Source organism: Sciurus carolinensis, chromosome 2 (assembly GCF_902686445.1).
Source record: "Sciurus carolinensis chromosome 2, mSciCar1.2, whole genome shotgun sequence".
NCBI classification, from domain to species: Eukaryota; Metazoa; Chordata; class Mammalia; order Rodentia; family Sciuridae; genus Sciurus; species Sciurus carolinensis.
Window position 1 is genome coordinate 111,298,498 of NC_062214.1, and position 21,943 is coordinate 111,320,440.

The 21,943-nt window shown below is 39.4% G+C and overlaps 1 protein-coding gene, 1 non-coding gene and 1 pseudogene across 2 annotated transcripts in view; 2 read left to right on the forward strand and 1 right to left on the reverse strand.

The window, feature by feature from the left end:
* The first annotated feature begins 8,461 nt into the window (after nucleotides 1-8,461).
* LOC124978365 (U6 spliceosomal RNA) lies at nucleotides 8,462-8,565 on the forward strand. The gene has a single exon (XR_007107400.1). It is a non-coding gene; the product is annotated as a U6 spliceosomal RNA (small nuclear RNA).
* Nucleotides 8,566-10,302: 1,737 nt separating this feature from the next.
* Nucleotides 10,303-15,594, reverse strand: LOC124975414 (phosphoglucomutase-1-like; annotated as a pseudogene).
* Nucleotides 15,595-16,409: 815 nt separating this feature from the next.
* The window catches only part of Ino80 (INO80 complex ATPase subunit), a 128,891-nt gene continuing 123,357 nt past the window's right edge, over nucleotides 16,410-21,943 (forward strand). The window contains exon 1 of the mRNA XM_047538148.1: nucleotides 16,410-16,543. The gene's annotated coding sequence lies outside the window, so the exon portion shown is untranslated. The remainder of the gene's footprint in view (nucleotides 16,544-21,943) is intronic.

Genomic DNA, 21,943 nt, shown 5'->3' on the forward strand with positions numbered 1-21,943 from the left:
AAGACAAATACCAAACACCATTAACAAAATCCCCTATCGCCTAACATGCACAAAGGCATGGGTTTGATCACCTGCACTGGGACAAAAAACACACATAAAAACCCAATGGAGAAAAAAAAAAGCGAAACATGTAAAACTGTAGAAACTTTCTGTATTTTCACTCACAACTAAATTTATTACATCTCCTCTTGGGAGGCTTCTGACGCTAGCATCATGTGAAAAAGATCAGTGGTCATTACCACTAAATATAATCTTATTAATTTTCTTTGCATTTTGACTACTGTCTTGAAGCTCCAGTATGCCCTAAGGATTTCAAAATTCTTGCATAGTGCCTCAGAACTCATTACCCCTCCCTTCTCTTTCTTTCCTTTAGAGCACAGGAACACTCAACTACTGAGGCTATATTCCTAGCCCTTTTAATTTTGAGACAGGGTCTCACTCAGTTACCCAGCCTGGCTTTGAACTTGTAATCCCCTTGACTTGGTCTCCTGTTCACTGGAATTACAAGTATGTGCCGTTGGGTTGGCTCTTCTGATTTTCTTTTAGGTATTGTGATAAAATAAAATTCTGAGATGCCTAAATTTAAATTACAAGGTCTGGAAGATATTGTGAGAAATAAGGTATGCTAATAAGTTGACTGGTCAAGAAAAAAATTCCACATTCCTGAATGTTGAAATTGACTAAGATTCCAAGATGGCTGACCACAGGGAACACTGCTTCCAGTTTATAAATGAACTTCCTATTAATCACACCAGTACTTCTCTTTGCTTACTGTTCTATCACCAAACTTCCTGCTTCATGTTATTCCATTCCTTTAGGTACAGCCTATGTAGAGTCAATGTAATATTTTATACTTTCCTCCCCCTAATTTTCATTATAAAAATGCTCTTTGTTCTTATCTTCAGTGTAAATCTTTCCAGCTGCTATTTAGCTTCCCCGCTAGTAACTGCAGAATTTGTCCCAGGAAGTAGTTTCTTCCTCAATAGTATCAACAGCTCAGTAAGTCCTCTTTATTTCAGAAAATCTTTTGTTTCAACAATTTTGGTTTAGGAGAGATTCAAAATGGTGGAGTAGAAGACCGCATTCCTTGTCGTTCTGTAACCTTGGATTCAAGCAGAGGAAACACTGTTTCTCTGTGAGGCAGTCTTGTTGCCTACCAATCTCCCGCTATTTATCCATTGGTCCTGTCAGCATTTCACCTGTCTTTTGAGTGCCGAAAGCTCACTGACTAGTGCCTATCCTCTGTCATTTGCCTGCCTCTTCCTGCCCACTGTCTGCCTTTCGCTTACCCATTGCACACTGGCCAACATCCACCTGCCAATCATCCGTGGTTAGCCTGCAGACCACCAGTGGATCACTTGCTGTTGCCTGGAAGTCCATTGTCATAGTACCTGCAGGTTTGGTTACAGGAGGCTGCTGTCATCTTGGAACAGCCAGGCCCTGCAATCTTTAGGGTGTGGGAATCTTGGTCTGGGAACTCAGGCCAGGGCCTGGAGATATACTGGTTGTACCAGCAGGTCTGGTTGCACCAGAGGTCTTCTGGCTTGGTGTGGTAGTGGCCGCCATCTGACTGCCTCTTTGCAGGGCTGCTCCTCTGTGTGAGCACATCCAGTATTGAGATTTTGGAATTGTTGCAAGGCATGGCCTGGGGGAACTGAAATCCAGATCCATCAGATTGCAGCTAGATTTGTGTGGGCCAGTCTACATCTGGCAAGCCTACAGAAAGCCAGAGACTACAGGTAGTTCCCTAGGGGGAGCAGAGGTTGAAGAAGCTGGAGAAAATGGGGCTCTCTCCAGCTCAGTGAGTCCTGAAGCGAGCAGGGATGGAAGGGCTGGCTACAATGGGTGGAAAGACGGTAAGAAGGTGTGAAGGCATCTTATCAGCTCACACACCCGGCTGGTCCAGGACCCACTGCTCTGTAGCTAACATCAAACTACAGACAACCCCACCTATCGGTGGAGAAGGGAAGCTGAGAAAAATTCTGAAAGCCAACAGAAGCAAACACTCAATTTTCCATTGAAAACTTTTCTCCTTTTTTTTCCCTTTTTTCATCCTCTCTCTCACACCTCTACCATCTTTGAATTCAAACATTTTTCATGCATCAATTTATTGAGGAAGGGGATGTCTCAATAGTATATGATAATTTTGTAATACATTCTTATATTTTACTTTAAAAAAAAATCTGTATTTTTTTCTCTCACCTACCTGTCCTCCGTGGATTCTCTTTCTCACTTCTCTCACACTAACAGCCAACCTCAATTAATTCCTCCTTCACTCATACTATAATTTTTTTACCTCTATCTTCTCTCCTGTCCCTCATAAAAATCACATTTTATACTACTTCTGTTCCCTCATTATCCATCATTTGAAACTGTAAACCCTTTCGCAAATTTACTGTCTATATTGTAGACATAATTGAACACTTCATTTCTGTCTACTGTGACAAAACTGTAAATGCCTTAATAGGAGCCATTTGGTTTAAGGTGTTACATCGTTTGCAATTGGGTACTGTTATATTAGTCTTCTCTCCTTAAAGGTGAAGTACTGGACGCCTTCAGGGACACTATAAGACTACAGGGTAGAATCTGTACTGCCTCAGTTCCATTCTGCTAAATGAGAAAAAAATACATGAAAAAACACGGGAACAAAGTGCCTCAAACGAACCAGATGTTCCAACAATAGAATCCACAGAAAATACAGTAAAAGAAATGTCAGAGAAGGAGTTTAGAAAATTCATAGTTAGATTGATCTTTGAAATACAGAATGGTATTGGAGAGAAAATACAGCAAGTAAAAGATCACTTCAACAAAGAGGCAGAAATCCTCACAAATCAATCAGAAATCCTCAAAATGAAGGAAACAGGAAATCAAATTAAAAATTCAATGGAAAATATTTCCAACAGACTAGACCACTTGGAAGACAGATCCTCAGACAATGAAGACAAAATAAATACTCTTGAAAATAAAGTTGACTGCACAGAGAAAAAGGTAAGAAACCATGAACGGAACTTCCTAAAAATATGGCAGATGAAAAGACCAAATGTAAGATTTATGGAGATACAAACCAAAGGAATGCAAAATCTTTTCAATGATATAATATCAGAAAACTTCCTAAATCTAAAGAATGAAATGGAAAATCAACTACAAGAGGCTTATAGGATCCCAAATGTATAAAATCACAGCAGGCCCACCCAAGGCACATTATAATGAGAATGACTAACATACAGAATAAAGATAAAATTTTAAAGGCTGTGCGAGAAAAAAAATCAAATTACATGTAAGGGGAGATCAATTCAGATTTCAGCTGATTTCTCAACCCAGAACCCTCAATGCCAGGAGGTCCTGAAATAACATCTATCAAGAAAATGGACGCCAATTGAGAATTTTATATCCAGCAAAATTAAGCTTCCGATTTGAAGATGAAATAAAAACCTTCCATGATAAACAAGTTAAAAGAATTCACAACTAGGAAGCCTGCATTAGAGAACATTCTCAGCAAAATAGTTTATGAGGAGGAAATGAAAAAAAAAAAAAAAGAAAAAAAAAAAACCAATGAAAGGAAAGGGAGGAACTACACTAAGGAAAGGAAAGGTCAATCAAAGGAAAAACTAAGTCAAGTTAAAAACCAAAATAAACCAAAATGTTATGTCTAATAACCTGAATGTCATTGGCCTAAACTCATCAATTAAAAGACACAGACTGACAAATTGGATTAAAAAAAACCAAAACACAACAACAACAAAACCCAACAATATGCTGTCTTCAAGAGACTCACCTCCGAAGAAAAGACATCCACAGACTGAAGGTGAAAGATTGGGAAAAAACATGTCACATGGACTGCATAAATAAGCAGAGGTTTCCATCCTCATATCAGACAATGTGAACTTCATGCCAAAGTTAGTCAGAAAGGATAAAGAAGGACATTTCATACTACTTAAGAGAATCATACACCAACAAGACATAAAATATAAATGCCCCAAACAATGAGGCATCTATGTACATCGAACAAACCCTTCTCAATTTCAAGAATCAAACAGACCACACACAATACTAGGTGACTTTAAAACACCTCTCTCACTATTGGATAGATCTTCCAGATAAAAACTAAACAAACTATAGAATTATAATAATACAATCAATGGTTCAGACTTGATCCTTCTCTAAAACAGACCATATGTTATGGCACAAAGCAACTCTCAGCAAATACAAAAAAATAGACATACCATCCTGCATTGTATCAAATCATAATGAAATGAAACTAGCAATCAACAATAAAATAAATAGAAGCTATTCCAATACCTGGAGACTAAAGAGCTACTGAATGATAAATGGATAAACGAAGAAATCAAGGAGGAAATAAAAAAAAGCTAGAGGTATACGAGAACACCAATCTAACACATCGAAATCTCTGGGATGCTAAGAAGGCAGTGCTAAGAGAAAGTTCATTGCATTGAGCTCATACAATAAAAGAATAAAAAGTCAACAAATAAATGAGGTAACATTACATCTCGAAATCCTAGAAAAAGAAGAACAAATCAACACCAAAAGCAGTAGAGAGGAAATAATTAAAATCAGAGCTGAAATTAATGAAATTGAAACAAAGAAACAATGGAAAAACACTGACAAAACAAAAGGTTGGTTCTTTGAAAAAATAAAATTGATAAAACCATTGCCACACTGAAAGAGAGATAACTCAAATTACTAAAATTTATGATGGAAAAGGCAATGTGACAGATAATACTGAAATAAAGAATTAGAATCTATTTTGAAAATTTATACTCAAATGAGGTAGAAAAACTTGAAGGACATCAACAAATTCTAGAGACATATGATCTATCTTAATGGATGCAGGAGGACATACACAATTTAAACAGATCAATTTCAAGCAATGAAATATAAGACATTATTAAAAGCCTACCAGCCTTGGGGCTGGGGTTTTGGCTCAGTTGGCAGAGCACTTGCCTAGCATGTATGAAGCACTGGGTTCGATCCTCAGCAGCACGTATAAATAAATGAAAAAAATAAAGGTCTATGACATCTAAAAAAAAAAAAAAAAAAAAAAAAGTCTACCAACCAAGAAAAGCCCAGGACCAGATGATTCTCAGCTGAGTTCTACAAGACCTTCAAGGAAGAATTAACACCAATACGTCTCAAATTATTCCATGAAATAGAAAAGGAGGGAACGCTTCCAAACTCATTCTATGAGACTAGTATCACCCTTATATGAAAACCAGACAAAGATACATCAAGGAAAGAAAACTTCAGACCAATATCCTTGATGAACGTAGATGGAAAAATTCTCAATAAAATTCTGGAAAATCATACAAAAACATATTAAAAAGACAGTGCACCACGATCGAGTAGGGTTCCACCCTGGGATGCAAGGTTGGTTCAACATATGGAAATAAATAACGTAAAACATCCCATCCATAGACTTAAAGACAAGAATCATATGATTATCTCAAAAGATTCAGAAAAGACATTCAACAAAACACAGCACCTCTTCATGTTCAAACACTAGAAAAACTAGGGATATTAGGAACATACCTCAACATTATAAAAAATAACTATGCTAAGTCCATGGCGAACATCATTCTAAATGGAGAAAAATTGAACTCATTCTCTTAAAAACGGAATAAGACAGGAATGCCCTCTTTCACCACTTCTAGTCAACATCATCCTTGAAACCCTAGCCAGAAACAATCAGACAGACAAAGAAATTAAAGGGATATGAGTAGGAAAAGAAGAACTCAAACTATCACTATTTGTCAAGGACACGATTCTATATTTAGAAGATTCAAAAAATTCCACCACAAAATTTCTAGAACTCATCAATGAATCAGCAACTTCGCAGAACATAAAATTAATACCCATAAATCAATGCATTTCTATACATAAGCGAAGAATCCACTGCAAAAGAAATTAGAAAAACTATCCCACTCACAATAGTTTCAATAAAATAAAAAACATGAGAATCAATCTAACAAAAAGGTGAAAGAAGCCTCTACAACGAAAACTACAGAACACTAAAGAAAGAAACTGAAGAAGAACTAAAAAGATGGCAAGATCTCCCATGCTCTTGTATAGGCAGAATTAATATTGTGAAAAATGGTCATACTACCAAAAGTGTTACACAGATTCAATGCAATTCCTATTCAAAGCCAAATGACATGTTTCATACAAATAGAAAAATCAATCATGAAATTCATTGGAAAAATAAGAGACCCAGAATAGCCAAGATAATCCTTAGCAAGAAGAGTAAAGCAGAAGGCATCACACTACCAGACCTTTAAAAAAAAAAAAAAAAAAAAAAAAAAAGGCATGGGAATGGCACCAAAAACAGACATGTAGACCACTGGCACAAAATAGAAGACACAGAGGAGAACCCACATAAATACAGTTATCACATATTAGACAAAGGTGCCAAAATAAACAGTGGAGAAAAGATAGTTTATTCAAAAAATGGTGCTGGGAAAACTAGAAATCCATATGTAACAAAATGAATTAAACCTCTCTTACCTTAGTGACTTACTTTAGTGACTTAAGCACTAAACAGAGACTCTCCACCTAATACAAGGAAAAGGGGGCCCAAATCTTCATCATGTAGGTTTAGGACCTGATTTCCTTAACAAGACTCTTAAAGTGCAGTAAGTAAAATTAAGAATCAATAAATGGAAGGATTCAAACCAAAAAACTTCTTCTCAGTGAAGGAACAATCAATAATTTTAAGAGAGACTATAGAATGGGAAAAAATTTTTTACCACACACATCTCAGAGCTCTAATCTTCAAGATATATAAGGAACTCTAAAAACTTAACATCCAAAAACCAATCAATAAATTTATAAATCAATAAATAAAAACTCAATCAATAAATGGCTAAGGAACTGAACAGACACTTCACATAGAAATACAATTGATCAATAAACATATGCAAAGTGTCCATCATAACTTGCAATCAGAAAAATGCAAATCAAAACTGCTCTAAGATTTCATCTCATTCTAGTCAGAATGGCAATTATCAAGAATAGAAGCAAAAATAAGTGTTGGTGAGGATGTGGGGAAAAAGGTACATTCATACATTGTTGGTGGGAACTGTAGATTGGTTAAATCACTTTGGAAAGCAGTATGGTTTCCTCAGAACTTGGAATGGAACCACCATTTGACCAGCTATCCCACTCCTTGGTTGATTCCCAAAGAACTTAAAATCAGTATACTTCAGTGAAGTGGCCACGTCAATGTTTATAGCAGCTCAATTCAGGATAGCAAAACTATGGAACCAACCTAGATGCCCTTCAACAGATGAATGTTTAAAGAAAATGTAGTATATATATATATACACACACAATGGAATATTATTCAGTCTTAAAGGAGAATGAAATTATGGCATTTGCAGGTAAATGGATGGAACTGAAGAAACCATCAATCCCAAAAACCAAAGGCTGAATATTTTCTCTGGATAAGTGGAAGCTGGTCCATAGTGGAGGATGCGTAGAGAAGAATGAAGGAATTTGGGATTATGCTGAGGGGAGTGAGGGGAGAGGTGGAGTGGTGGAGATGGGAAAGACTATAGAATGAGACAGACATTATTACCCTATATACGTGTATGAAAAATTTTTTATTAAAAAAAAAAAAAAAAACCCAAATAAACCAAGACTGTGAAGCTAAAAAAAAAAGAATTTTGTTCTTAGCCAGGCATGGTGGCCATGCCTGTAATCCCAGGGACTCAGGATATAAGTAGGAGGATCAAAAGTTTCAAAGTCAGCATCAGCAACTTAGTGAGACCCTAAGCAACTTAGTGAGACTGTCTCAAATATAAATAAAAAGGGTTGGGGATGTGGCTCAGTAGTCAAGACTGTCAGTTCAATCCCCAGTACCAAAAACAAAAAAGAACAACAATAAAAAATCCCAAAGAACTCAATCTCCTGTTGATGCTCATTATAATCTATTAGGATATTATATCTTTTATTCCGAACAAGCCTTTTCTCTAGTATGATTCAGTCTGTATCATCATTTTTATGTGATGAATATGTACAGTTCATCATTTCAATTAGGTATTTCAGTAAATATCTGAATGCTAAGAACTTAAATTTGTGTGGGTTTTTTGTTATTTATAAAGCCCTTTAGATGGAGATGCATATACCCCACAAATTAACAATTTGAATCACAGGTGTATACCCGAGACTCCTGAAGGTACATAGGAAAGAGACACAATATAAAACAGAAGACAACTGTTATAACTTAACACATTAGATTTAGCAATATCTGAGAATATCAAGAAATTAGGAATAATCTAATAAAAGTGGTCCATGACTTCTACAGAAAAAATTATAAAATGTATATAAATCCAGATACACTGGTGCATGCCTATAATCCCAAAGAAGAGAGAGGTAAGATGATTGCTAGTTTGAGGCCGGTGTTGGCAACTTAGAAGACCCCATTTCAAATAAAGAATGTGTTGTAGTGCTCGCTTCGGCAGCACATATACTAAAATTGGAACAATAAAGAGATTAGTATGGCCCCTGCACAAGGATGACATGCAAATTTGTGAAGCGTTCCATTAAAAAAAAAAAAAATGTGTTGTGGATGTAGCTTAGTGGTAAAGCACCCCTGGGTTCTATTCCCAGTACTCCTAAATAAATTAATAAACAAATTAAAAATAAAATCAAAATAGCAACCATATTTTTAAATGAAAATTTCTGTTACTAAAATTTAAGAGTAAAGATAAAAGCCCCAAAGTAGCCAAACATATCTGAAGAAAGACAAGGAGAGGGAGTTGCCTACCATGTATCAGGGCTCATTTTGAAACGGTAGTAATTAAGACGAAGTGCCATGGGCACAGGGAGAAACAAATTCGCCAGTGGAATGCAGCAAAGCGCAAGAACAGAGACTATTGTACTCTAGAACTTTAGTAATAAACAGGGCATGAAAGAGCAGTGGGAAAAGAGGCAAATGGGTTTCAGAAAAAATGAAATTGGAGTTTTGTTTTTTACTGTGTGAAAAAAGTCAACTCCACTTGAATTAGAAGTATAAATGAAAAAATTAACTCAGTAGAAAATATTGGTGGGTGTTTTCAAACTTTGGACAAGGAAAGTTATCTTAAACAAAGCACCAAAATATTTTGTAGGTCAGGTGCAGTGGTGTGCACCTGTAATCCAGTGACTTGGGAGGGTGAGGCAGGAGGAAGTTCAAAATCAGCCTCAGCATGTTAGTGAGGCCCTATGCAACTTGGCAAGACGCTGTCTCGAAAAAGAAAAAGAAAAAGAAAAAAAAAAAAAAAAAAAAAGAAAGGAAGAAAAGCATTGGGGATGTGGTTCCATGGTCAAGAAGCCCTGGTTCAATACCCAGCATGTGTGAAAACACATGTGCACACACACATAGATCTATCAATCATCTATTTTTTAATGTGTATAGTTATCTATATCTATATATTTGTAAAGCTAGGGATGCTGATGCATGCCTATAGTCCTAGCACTTAAGAGGTTCTCTTAAGGCTATGAGTTTGAGACCAGCTTGGGCAACACAAACCACAAGGCTGGGCATGGTGTCACAAGCCTGCAATCTTAGTGACCTAGAAGGCTCAGACAGGAGAATGGCAAGTTGGAGGTTAGCTGTAGAAATTTAGTGATACCTACATCAAAATAAAAAGGGCTGGGGATGTAGCATCTGTGGGTTCAGTCCCCAGTACCAAAACAAACCAACATTAAAAACACTATTATAAAGGTTGACAAATTTAGCAGGATGCAGTGACGTATAACTACAATCTCAGTGATTTAGGAGGCTGAGGTAGGACGTTTGTCACTTCGAGGTCAGCCTCAGCAACTCAGCAAGACCCCGTCTGAAAAGAAAAATAATAAAGGGCTGGGGATGTAGCTCAGTGGTAGAGGTCCTTTGGATTTGATTCCCAGTACCACGAAAATAAATAATATATATTTAAAAAAATCGACAAATTTGAATGTATTAAAATCAAGAATTTTTCTTTCAAAAGGACATTCTAAAGAAAGTGAAAAGGTAAGTAGTAAACTGAAGTAAGATATTCATGATAGATTTAGTAAACAATTTGAAGAATAAATTAAGAACTTATGGGAAGGGCAAAGCATTGGGGAGAGGTTGGTCAAATGATACAAAATTACAGTTAGATAAGAAAATAAATTCAAGACAATATGGTGACTATAGAAAAGTTTTTTTTTTAATATATTTTTAGATGTTGATAGACCTTTATTATTCATTTATTTTATGTGGTGCTGAGGATCGAACCCAGTGCCTCACACATGCTAGGCAAGTGCTCTACCACTGAGCCACAACTCCAGCCCGGTTTTGTATTTTTTGGGGGGTGCGGTTTACAGGGGATTGAACCCAAGGGCGCTTAACCACTTAGCCACACCCCCAGCCCTTTTAATTTTTTACTTTGTAGCTTATTCTGCTTTAATATCCCACAATATTTGTGCAAATGGGATCATGATGCAAAACAAGTCAGAAATCTGTAGACAAATATGTCTCACTTAGAGGAAAACTGATTGGAAAGAAGGCACCAGAAATTGTATTTTGTTGGAGTACACGTAAACATTAAACTGGGGAAAGATTCACCAAGGAGAATGGAACTTCCACTGTCATTTTGTGGGCACATCCTAAGGATGAAGGCTGGCCTTGCTTGCTGACACAGCTTCTACCTTGCACCATTGTGTAAACAGTGCTTGATGCTAAGGAGACAGCTAGTAACACAGCAGCAGTGCAGAAGAACGTGAAAAGGAATGGACATAAGTCTGTGGGTCCTCTTCCTTCTCTCACACAGCTCCCATGGTCACTCAATTGGCAGTGCCTTGCAATGCACTATTTTTCAACAACCACTAAGTAGAAAAATCAAATCCTAAGAAGCTGGGTGGATATGCTTTGTTTCTGTCCATGCTTTTTAGTCAGATGACATGGATAGGTCCTGGGGTCAAGGGCCATACTCCAGTTGGCAGGTCTTCCTAGGTGATGATGGTGGGTAAAGTGCGTCCAATCCTCTTCTGGAGCTGGAACACCTTTAGAGCAATAGAAATAAAGGTAGCCAACATGAACTGGGGGTCCTGATTGATTTGGGCGACATCCTTCTCATAGCTGTTGATGTATAGTTGAGTGGTGGCCCCTGAACTCCCAGTGACACTTAGTTGTAAGATGATGCAAGAACCGTCTGCAAAAATGAGCCACAAGCCCTGATTTCCTGAAATGCTTCCATCCACGGGGTCACTGTCTTCAGTTATCATCTTTCTCCACGGTGTAGACTTTGTTACTCACAGAGAACTGCTTCCCCACAAAGGAGCGGTCAAACATCAGGGTCTCCAGGTTGCTCATCATCTTGTTTGTGCCTTCTGCTTCCACCTCCTCATAATCATACTTGGTAAAGAAGTTCTGGTCATACTTTTACCAATGATCTTTGAGAATGTCTTCCATATCCTGTGTGCGGGTGGCTAGAATGGAGAGCTAGGCAAGAGCAGCCCACAGTCCATCTTTCTCACAAATGTCGTTGGAACCTGTGTCAAAGCTCTCCTCGTTACAACAGGACAGTTTGCTTGCATCCATCAAATTCCCAAAAAACTTACAGCCAGTTGGGGTCTCGTACAAAGTGATCTTTGTAGTGTCAGCCACTTGGTCCAGGGCATCACTCATGGGAATGATGCACGCAAAGCCACAGAGTCCAGTCTGCTGGAAATATAGAATGTTTTAAGATGTTGGCAGTGATGACAGTCAGAGTCTCTGAAGGGTTCATAAAGAACCCATGCTTGCCCAGAATCATATTTTGATCCCCATCTCCATCGAAGGCAGCCCCAAAGACATGCTCTTCAGACTTCATGGTCTCCATCAGGATGGATTCACAGGTGAGGTTGGGGTGAGTGTGATGGCCTCCGAAATCCTCCAGGGGAACAGTTGACTGCTGAATTTGCTGGGGCACTGAGTTCTTCACAGGGAATCTTCTTTACATTTGGCCCCAACTCCACGCATGGCATCTATACAGATCTTTAGTTGGTTTGGACCAGAAAGAAGTTCTTTCAGTACACTGAAATCAAAGATGTTTCTCAGCATTATGGCATAAGCTTCCACTGAATCCACAATTTCCACTGTGGAAGGGCTTGAACTTGTTTTCAAGGTCAAACTGCTGCTTGCCCAGAACACCAACATCCACTTCCAGATCAGGGAAAATTGCATACTCTTTGTCTTGTTGATTTGGAAAATTCTTATCAGTTATTGCTTCTGGAGCAGGACTTCCATTAGAAATATTAAATTTGATTTCAAACTCTCCATTGGATCCTCATGGGTTGTGACTGGCTGTCAGAGAGATTCCACCAAAGGCTTTGAGTTTTCTAATGATGCAGGATACAGCAGGGGTAGAAAGGATTCCATTGTGTCCAAAAACCAAGCAACCAATTCTGTTGGAGGCGGTGATATGGTGGCTTTTTGTCCTGTACACCTGGGTCTTAACAGTTACCATTTTCACTGTGGTGATGACTCACTGGCGCTGGTGTGGACACTGCTAACTGAGGGGTGGCCATGGCTGCTACTGCAGCTGCTCTGGGCCCCCAGCCCTTTTTATTGTGAAATGGTCTTTGTAAATTGTAGAGGGCCTTGCCTGAATTGCCAAGTTGGGGATCCTCCTGCCTCAGCCTGCTGAGTTTCTGGGATTACAGTGTGCTCTACTGTGCCAGGCAAGAGTAGATTTTTAAAGGATTCTTTGTGTGTGTGTGTTAGTACGGGGAATTAAATGTAAGGCTTTGTGCATGTTAGGAAGTGCTTTACTATTCAGCTACATCCCTAGTGCACTAAGAGATTTTAAGTTCTCACCAGGAAAAAAAAAATTAAGTATGTGAGGCACTGCCTGTGTTAATTACTATGGTTCTAAGAGACTTATAAAAAAAGAATTGCCACTACCTTTTGCATACTGCTATCTAGTTTCCATTCCTTCCCTTCTCCCCACCATGTCACATAGGAAATCAATCACATTAGTTTCTGGTTAATTCTTCTTGAATTTCTTTTGCATAAATAAGCAGACAACTGTGTGCTTTCTTATATCCATCTTTCTAACAAAAAGCATAGCACAGTAAAAATACTTTTGTATTTAAGCTAAATAAACTCTGTAATGTCTGCTGAATTGGGGATGGACATGTAGCTCCATGGTAGAGCACATTTAACCAGCTTGAGGTCCTGACACCACAAAAATATCGAGTAGCATAAGAAGGCTGTATGCCATTAAGCAAAGGTTTTCCTGCTTAAATGCCAAAGGTCAGATTGAAATAGATTAAAGCATAAGAGATGAAGGAACTGAAATATCAACATATTTAACTTTCAGAAAATTTTAATAGTTTTCTCCTGCTAGGTTCTATACTAAATTCAGTACATGTGTAGTAGGAGGTTTATACCAGAGTTGCCACAAGTAAATCCAATTATTTCTTTTTCAGAGTTTCACTGCAACTATGGGAATAGTGTGACATCTCTTATAATAGGTTTGTTCTCATGTTCTAGAATCCCGAAGCCAGGACAGTGTCTTACTTAACTATGCCACCTCACCTAACCTGTCGGTGTCTTGATTTGAGGCTAAAGGGGAACCCAAACTAATTACTGCATAAATAACAGGCACTTCCTGGACAATCTACAACCTTGCCCAGGGGGACCAGAAACAGGGTAAAATATGAGCTGAGTTTATCCTTACAGTCAACTGACCTTATTGTTAACAAACCCCCAAATCAGATTTGTGTGCCCATTATGCAACAAACACCAAACACTGAAGGTTTTATGAAGAAGGTACCAACAAAGGAGATGAGTCCCAACTCTACTGTTTTCCAAAAAGCACAATTATGTGTTTTAGAACAGAAAAGGGCACAGAAAGGGGAGTCCAGAGGAGATACCGGTGGTTTTGATAAAAACAAATTTTCAGATTTGATGCTAGTGGACATCTGGCAGACCACTGAGAAATCTATGGTTCTGCGAAACAAAGCTTGTAAATCATCTTGCAATGCAGTTAGTTCATTCTTCTGGAACAAAGACAACAAAGTTAGCAATTCATAATTACAGGAATGTGAACAAGGAGTATGTGCTTAAGGTCTGGTCAGCTTTAGCAAAGAATATGCTATTTGGTTTTTAAACTTTCAGAAGGGGAAATGGTTCAAGCCTCTTACAAGACAGATTTTTTAAATTTAGTATCATTATAGGGCTGTTGTAAGTCCCAACTGTCTATTTTATCATTCCTTAGTCTTATAGGAATAGGGACAATCCTTTATTTTCCCCCTGGGTTTCTGTAGAATGTTGCTGCAAGCAAGGAATACTGTTGTTTCATTTTCTGTTATTTCAAATCTTGTGCTTGGTCTGTTATTGTAAACTTTAAAAAACATTTGTATAATGCATGAAGCAGACATCACACACATCCATTCCTTTTCACGTGAGACATACTTTGAGAAGAGTTAATATTTGCCTTTTTTTTTTTTTTTTTTTTAACTTTCTGGAGCCTCAGGACTGGCATCCATATAGTACTGGTATTTTTTTTTTTTTTTTTTGTAGTTGTAGATGGACACATGCCTTTATTTTATTTATTTACTTTTACGTGGTGCTGAGGATCGAACCCAGTGTCTCAAAGGTGCTAGGCAAGTGCTCTACTACTGAATCACAACCCCAGCCCCATGGTATTCTTAATAGTGCTGCAAACATTCCGAAGGATCCTCCAGAGGTTTTTGTTTCATCTCTTGAACATTGCTAAGAATCTGTACTTTAGGGATCCTTCTGCGAAGTCCTGTCAGCAGGCATCTCTTATAATTTTGAAATGGGGCAATCTATGGTTACTATGTCCAAACTGGGTTCTCTTGGGACACCTTTTCTGGCGTCTGCTCTAGCAGGATTCATTGTACACATTAGAGCCATGGGGCTCAAGTTATTAGCATAATGTTCACCAGAGCCTGAGTATCAGCCCTGGTGGGTTGATAGGTAGCAAAAATGGAGGCAAATAAATCTTCTATGTGAGATGTATTGTTCTGATATGAAGGGCTTAGTTAATTTGGAGCAGTTATTGCTTTGTCTTTCTCCCATTCTGTTATCAGAAAGGCTGGGCTTAGGGTTTTTTGCCTGTTGAACCAAGATTCTATATCTGTATGAGCAGCTTCATTTTGACATTACACTTGCCTTGTTTCTTAAAAAATAAATTTATATTGTCCGATGATATGATGACTTATGGACCGTTTATGGGCCCTTTTCCTCCATAGTCTAAAGCCTACTAAAGCCAAGCAACAAAAGAAACAAACAAAACACAAAAAAAATCCCACATCATTGTCTTCCTTTTCAAAGACTCATAACTGAAAGCAGTTGAACTAAAAAAGATACACCCTAACAGGCTAAAATCTGAAACCAAATTAGAGTTGCTCACGACACCCGGGTAGACAAAAAACACACTCAACAAAACAACTCCTGCAGAAAGAACAACAAAAGGCTTAATTAAGTTCAACAATTCCTTACACTTATCCAAAGCGAGGATCCATCTATCAAATTGTCCTAGGCAGTCGGAAACCAAGATAATAACTACAAGGTAAAAAAGAATTCTGTGGTCGCACGTGACAAGGCGACTCACCCGACTGGTTCAAACAATGTGCACCAAAGCTTGGAAATTTCTCTGCTCCAAGCAGTTTTAAGCCTAGGGTGGGTGACGCCGTCTGAAGACGATTTGGAGAAGCCCCCAGAACGAACGGTGCCCTGGCAGATGCAGAGACTCCCCAGGTATCCGACTTCGCATCTGCTGGACCCACCACAAGCATAAAACTTACGGCTAGATGGCCCGACAATATTATGAGTGTTCGGTAGCCCCTCCCACCTCCTACCTCCGAGAACAAATATTCCCAGGATCCGGGGCGGTGTCCATTGACGTTATTTCCGGGAAAAGTAACCTTTCTTTGGCGGTTGCAGACCTGCGAGCTCTCGCGATATTTGATCCCGCGAGATCTGCTTGCTCACTCTAGCGACGACATCCTCCTCCTCCTCCCCGCCGCCTTTCGGCAATCTTCGCCAGTCCCAGTCCCGACCAATCTGCACTCAGATGGCATGGATGAGGGTCTCCCCCCGAACCCCGGTCCACGCGGGGCGCCAGGCGGCAGCCGCGGGGTACAAACTGCACGAGACCGACGACAGCGGCATTGCGAGCGGCCACGGGCTGGCGACTAGCAGTGAGCGTGGGTGGGGCGGGGGTAAGCCAGCCGAGTAACGGCTCGATTGTTCTGGCCTGGCTATGGCGCCTCTCCTCCCCCCCGCCATGGCTCCCCGTGTCCCTGCTCCGCTCCTCTCAGTGAGTGAAAGTGGCCGCCGCCGCCGCCGGCCCAGCGCCCGCAGCCGCCTCAGCGCCGCCGCCATCTTGGGGTCCCAGGAGCCGCCGAGGGAGCGAGCTAGGAGCGTTCACGTCCACCGCAGTCACCGTCCCACGGCCTCAGAGAGCGAACCGCGGCTCCACCGTCGGCGGGGCGACCCCCCCCTCCGGACCCCGCCCGTACCCTGCCCCCCCTCCGCCGCCGTCGCGGCGGCGGGGCCCCGCGGCCCGAGGTGAGGTGATTAGATGTGGGCGGGCGAACGGAGGGGGGGTTGTGTAGGCCCCGTTGCGCCCCTCTCTGCGGGCGACGACTGGGCCGCGTCTTAAAGGGGCCGTCGCCCCCGGCCCTTGGATTTGTTGGGGTTAGTAGTATGGGTGTGGACACTCCCCGCAGGGTTGGGACCTCAGGGACCTGGGCCTGGTCCTTACCCTCTCATACCTCTGGAGACCCAGGGTCACGCGATGACCTCAGCTACCCGAGGAAGCCCGTGGGGCACCCACATGTGGGGAGAGTGTTAGACCAGGTGCACGTGGGACCCGGTGGGGCGGTGTCGGGCTAACACGTGTGTGGGTTTGGGGGTGGGGAGGGGCAGGGCGGAGGCTGCTCGGGCTGGAGTGGGAATCAGTGAGAGTTATGCCTGTCAGTTTAAACAAATGAGATCTAAGAGCTTGAGAGTATTGAGTGTCAATTTATGGGCAAGCAAGCTAGGACCGTGCACGTTGCTGGTTGTTTTTGCGTGGGGGCACACTAACACGTGCACAGACTTAGGAGTGTGTAGGTGACATCCTTTCTGTTTTTTTAGACTTTTGTGGGGCGTCTAGGCAAGTGTCATCTTATTTTGACATTTCTTGTTGAGCTTGCTGATGAAAAGTACTACTTCCGTAATCACCGAGAATGGAAGCCCCCTACAGTTTAGGAGTGATAGAGCCTAAGAAGGGACTTAATTATTTTAGTTAATAACAAACTGTGCTCAGAATTCTTTGATTCTCACTATCCCTGGTTTCATGTTCTTGTACTTGTTAGGATTTGGGGAGAGAATTTGGAGGATGACCTCTCTAACATTACAGGTAATCAGCTTAGATTTCTAGTCAGTGACTTCTATGATTTCCTTTTCTAATTTTCATTGTGGCTTACAAGTGGCAAACCCCCATTTTTTTTTTTTTTTTTCTTGTTTTCTTTTTTTTAGTACCAGGGATTGAATTCAGGGGTTCTTAACCACTGAGCCACTTCCCCAGCCCTTTCTATTTTTTATTTTGAGACAGGTTCTCACTTAAGTTGCTTAGGGCCTTGCTTAGTTGCTGATGCTGGCTCTGAATTTGTGTTCCTCCAGCCTCAGCCTCCTGATTCTCTGGGATTACAGGTGTGCACCACTGTGATCAGCAAACATATATATTTTTTAAGAGCTTTGTTGAGATACGATTGACAACCCCCCCCCCCCCAAAAAAAAAAAAACTCAGCTGAATTAGTTACAAAGCAGTGATTTTTAGTATATACATAGAGTTGTATAGTTATTACCACTATTTATCACCCCCCAAAAGAAGCTCCTTATGCAATCTCCCCATTTCCTCTCTTCCGGCTCCTAGTAACTAGTCATATATTTTCTTTCTCTTAGTTTTGTCTATTTTGGACATTGCCATTTCATTTAGTGGAAAATTGTACAATTGGTGTTTTTTTGTAACTGGCTTCTTTCACTTAATATGATGTTTTCAAGGGTCATACCTGTTTAAACATGCAGACTTTGTTCCTTTTTATTGCCAAATAATATTCCTTTCTGGTTGTTTTATGCTTAAAATTCAAGCCCTTTGAGATTATTATGAGTCAGTCCTTCATATCCATGGATTCAGCAATCTTGGATATATCCAATTTTGGGTTGATATTTTAAAAATATTTATTTTTTAAAATCCCAGAAAATTCCAAGAAACAAAACTGGAATTTTCTGTGGGTCAATCACTATGATGAATCCACAAGAATGAATTGATAGACATAATCTGCTGTAGTTCCTACCATTTCCCAGATCCTTAGTCTCTCCTCAGCACTTGTTTGAGCATTGTTCACTTTGTTCACTTTGCATGTCTTCTTTTTAGTTGTTGATGGCCCTTTATTTTATTTATTTATATGTGTTGTTGAGAATTGAACCCAGTGCCTCACACGTTAGGCAAGCACTTTACCACTGAGCAACAACCCCAGCCCACTTTGCATGTCTTGCTGTACTTTGTAGCTCTATCTATGATAATTGTGTCTTTACACATTTATTCCCTAAACAATGCAGTATAACTATTTACTTAGCATTTACATTATGTTAGGTATTAAAAGTTATCTAGTAATTTAAAGCATTTGGGAATGGGTCTGGAGTTGTGACTCAGTTGTAGAGGGCTTGCCTGGCATGTGTGAGGCCCTGGGTTCGATACTCAGCACCACATATAAATAAATAAAATACAAGATCCATTGACATCTAAAAAAGTATTAAAAAGAATAAAGTATATGGGAAGATGTGTATAGGCTATATATGAATACTGTGTCATTTTATATTGAGGGACTTGAGCATTCTTGGATTTTGTTATGGGGGGAGACCTGGAACCAGTCCTCAGGATATTGAAGAATGACTCTAAAGTTTGTATATGATATTGTATTTTTGGTAAAAAAAAAATGAACTACATACACAATGGTGACTGTACTATGTTCCTGAGGTGTATAGTAGGTTATACCATGTAAGTTTACATAAGCACACTCCATAATGTTCACAGGACAAAAATAGCACATTACTTTCTCAGATTGTATCTCTTTGTTAAGTGAAGCATGACTGTATATGTAAATGTTGCATGCCTTCTGGATTCTAAAATGAATTTTGTTTTTAAGGGATTGAATTCCTCTGTTAGTTTACTATGTTCTTTTCCTTTACATTTTGTTTTAGAAGAATTCAAGCCAATTTTTAATCATCTGTGTCTTTTGATAGTAAATAGCTGTAAAAGCACAAATGTGATTAGAAAAGTTTATGACTAATAAAAACATTTTGAGTGTGTCAAAGTGGAAATTTGATTATGTCAAGGCAACTGATCATAAACTGGTATTATAATTTTATTTAATGAAAGTTTGTCATGGTATTACTGAGGGAAGTTATATTGGCTTTGACCAGTGGTTACTTCTATCAACATGTGTGGGTAAGAAATAATTACACACCTTTTCTGCCAGCAAGAAGATAAAATCTGGCTTAGAAATTTAATGTCAGCATACAAGTACACAAAAAAAGGTGTCAAAATGCTGTGGATTTTAGAGTGGTCACAATTGGATGGGATCAATGGGAAATTGCATTTGTGTAGGAAGATAAGTGAAGTTGAAGAAATGTTTAAAAGTTGAATCTTTTGTGTTTTTGGCACCAGGGATTGAACCCAGGGGCACTTACCCACTAAGCCACGTCTCCAGCCCTTTTTTGTGTTTTATTTATAGACAGTGTCTCACTGAGTTACTTAGGGACTCGCTGAGTTGCTGAGGCTGGCTTTGAATTTGTGATCCTCCTGCCTCAGCCTCCTGAGCCACTGGGATTATAGGTGTGTGCCATTGCGCCCAGCTAAAAGTTGGATCTTAAGTGTCAGAATTTTGATGTGATAGGCTTTAGCATGTGGAGAATGAAAAGAACGTAGGCACTGATATTAGGCAAAAACTTAAGAGTCATGGTATGGTCAGATGTGTTGGCATACGAATGTATTCCCAGTGACTCTGGAGGCTGAGGCAAAAGGATTGCAAGTTGGAGGCCAACCTCAGCAACTTAGTGAGGTCCTAAGCAACTTTGTAAGACCCCGTTTCAAAATTAAAAAAAAAATGGGGGGGCGCTGAGGATGTGACTCAGTGGCAAAGTGCCTCTGGGTTCAATATCTGCAGTGCCCCCTCCAAAAAAAAAAAATCATAATGTGTATCTTACGATCATTTAATCATTATAAAACTCTGTGTACCCCATTTTACAGATGACAATCTGTGAAATCAGCCAGTAAATGCTGAAGTCAGTGTTCTCTTCTTTTTAAAAGCCCTTTGCCTTCCCACAAATATTCTGAAGAGTATTTTATAAAGAAATCTGAAGTTACTAATAAGATTCTTCATGTAAATCATACCAGAAGTTCAGTTGTAGAAATAATGGATTTGGTTGTTGATCCTGATAGAGAGGGTTTACTTAGGGTGGAAAGCTGGTCACAAAAAACTTAATGCTTGTGTCTTAAGTAACTACATAAGGGAGATTTCCTTATGTGTTAGGTCAGAGGTAGAAGATCAGTAATAGTAAGTGTAGTTGATATATTTTACTTATTTAATTATTTATATGTGGTGCTGAGGATCAAACCCAAGGCCTCACATATGCCAGACAAGTTCTATACCACTGAGCCACAACCCCAGCCCCAGTGTGGTCTGTATTGTTAATGGACTAAAGGAAAAGGGTAAACTGTGGCATACCTTTATGTAAAACCTTATCTAGGAAGAATTGATAAATAGTCTATGCGATGGTCTCTAGAGCAATGTTCTTAAGTTTATGTAGAGTGTTTTACATTTCAAAACCTGTGAGCACCTTCTCAGAATATGCTTTCTTTCTGTTGGTGCTGCAAATCAAATCCAGGGTATTGCACACGGTAGGCCAGCACTCTACCACTGGGCTGTGTTCCTCTCTCAGAATATGACATTTAAATGTATAAAATATAGTTCACATATTTAAAAAACAATTTTTATACACGAAACATTTTTCTTATTATAAAGTAATAACTATACGTAGCCCTGCTGATACTACTATGGTGTGCTGCCTACATTCCCAATAGAATGAAATGCTAATTTCAGTTGTAGATTAGTAAAATAAAATGTAAATAATAATAATTGTTACTGTTATTACAGTATTGGGGATTGAACCCAGGGCCTCTGTACATGCTAGGCAGGTGTTCTACCATTAAACCACACCCTTAGCCCCTTTATTTTGAAACAGGATCTTGCTCATTTATTTGCCCATGCTAGCCTCAAACTTAGATCCACTTGCCTCTGCCTCCTGAGTAACTGGAACACTGCCTGGCAAAGATGTAAATTTTTTTCCACTTGAGTTCGTGGACCCCAGTTTAAGAACCCTTGCTTTAGATTCCTGGGCAAATAACTAATTTATTTCATATAGGGCACAATGGTGATTTCTGTAACAAGAAGTAGGATTGCCTTTTTCTTTTGGTACCGGGGATTGAACTCAGAAGGCACTCAACCATTGAGTTACTTCCGGAGCCCTATTTTGTATTTTTATTTAGTGACAGGGTCTCATTGAGTTGCTTAGGGCCTTGCTGAATTGCTCAGGTTGGCTTCAAACTTGTGATCCTCCTGCCTCAGCCTCCTGAGCCAGTGGGATTACAGGTGAGTGCTACCACACTTGGCAGGATTGATTTTTTTTTTTTTAGGATTGATTTTTGAATCATGTTCAGAAGAACATGAACATAACTTCTTACAGGAAAAGAACTACTCAGTTTCATTAAGGATAAATTTGTTAGTATAGTGGGAAGATACTGGTTTTGGACTTAAAAAGACCTTGGTTTGGGTTTCAGTTTTTAATTGTAAAATGGAGTTCATAATAATTTCCCCTTCTGAGAGTTAGTGATATATTAATTTAACCAAAGCATATCAATAA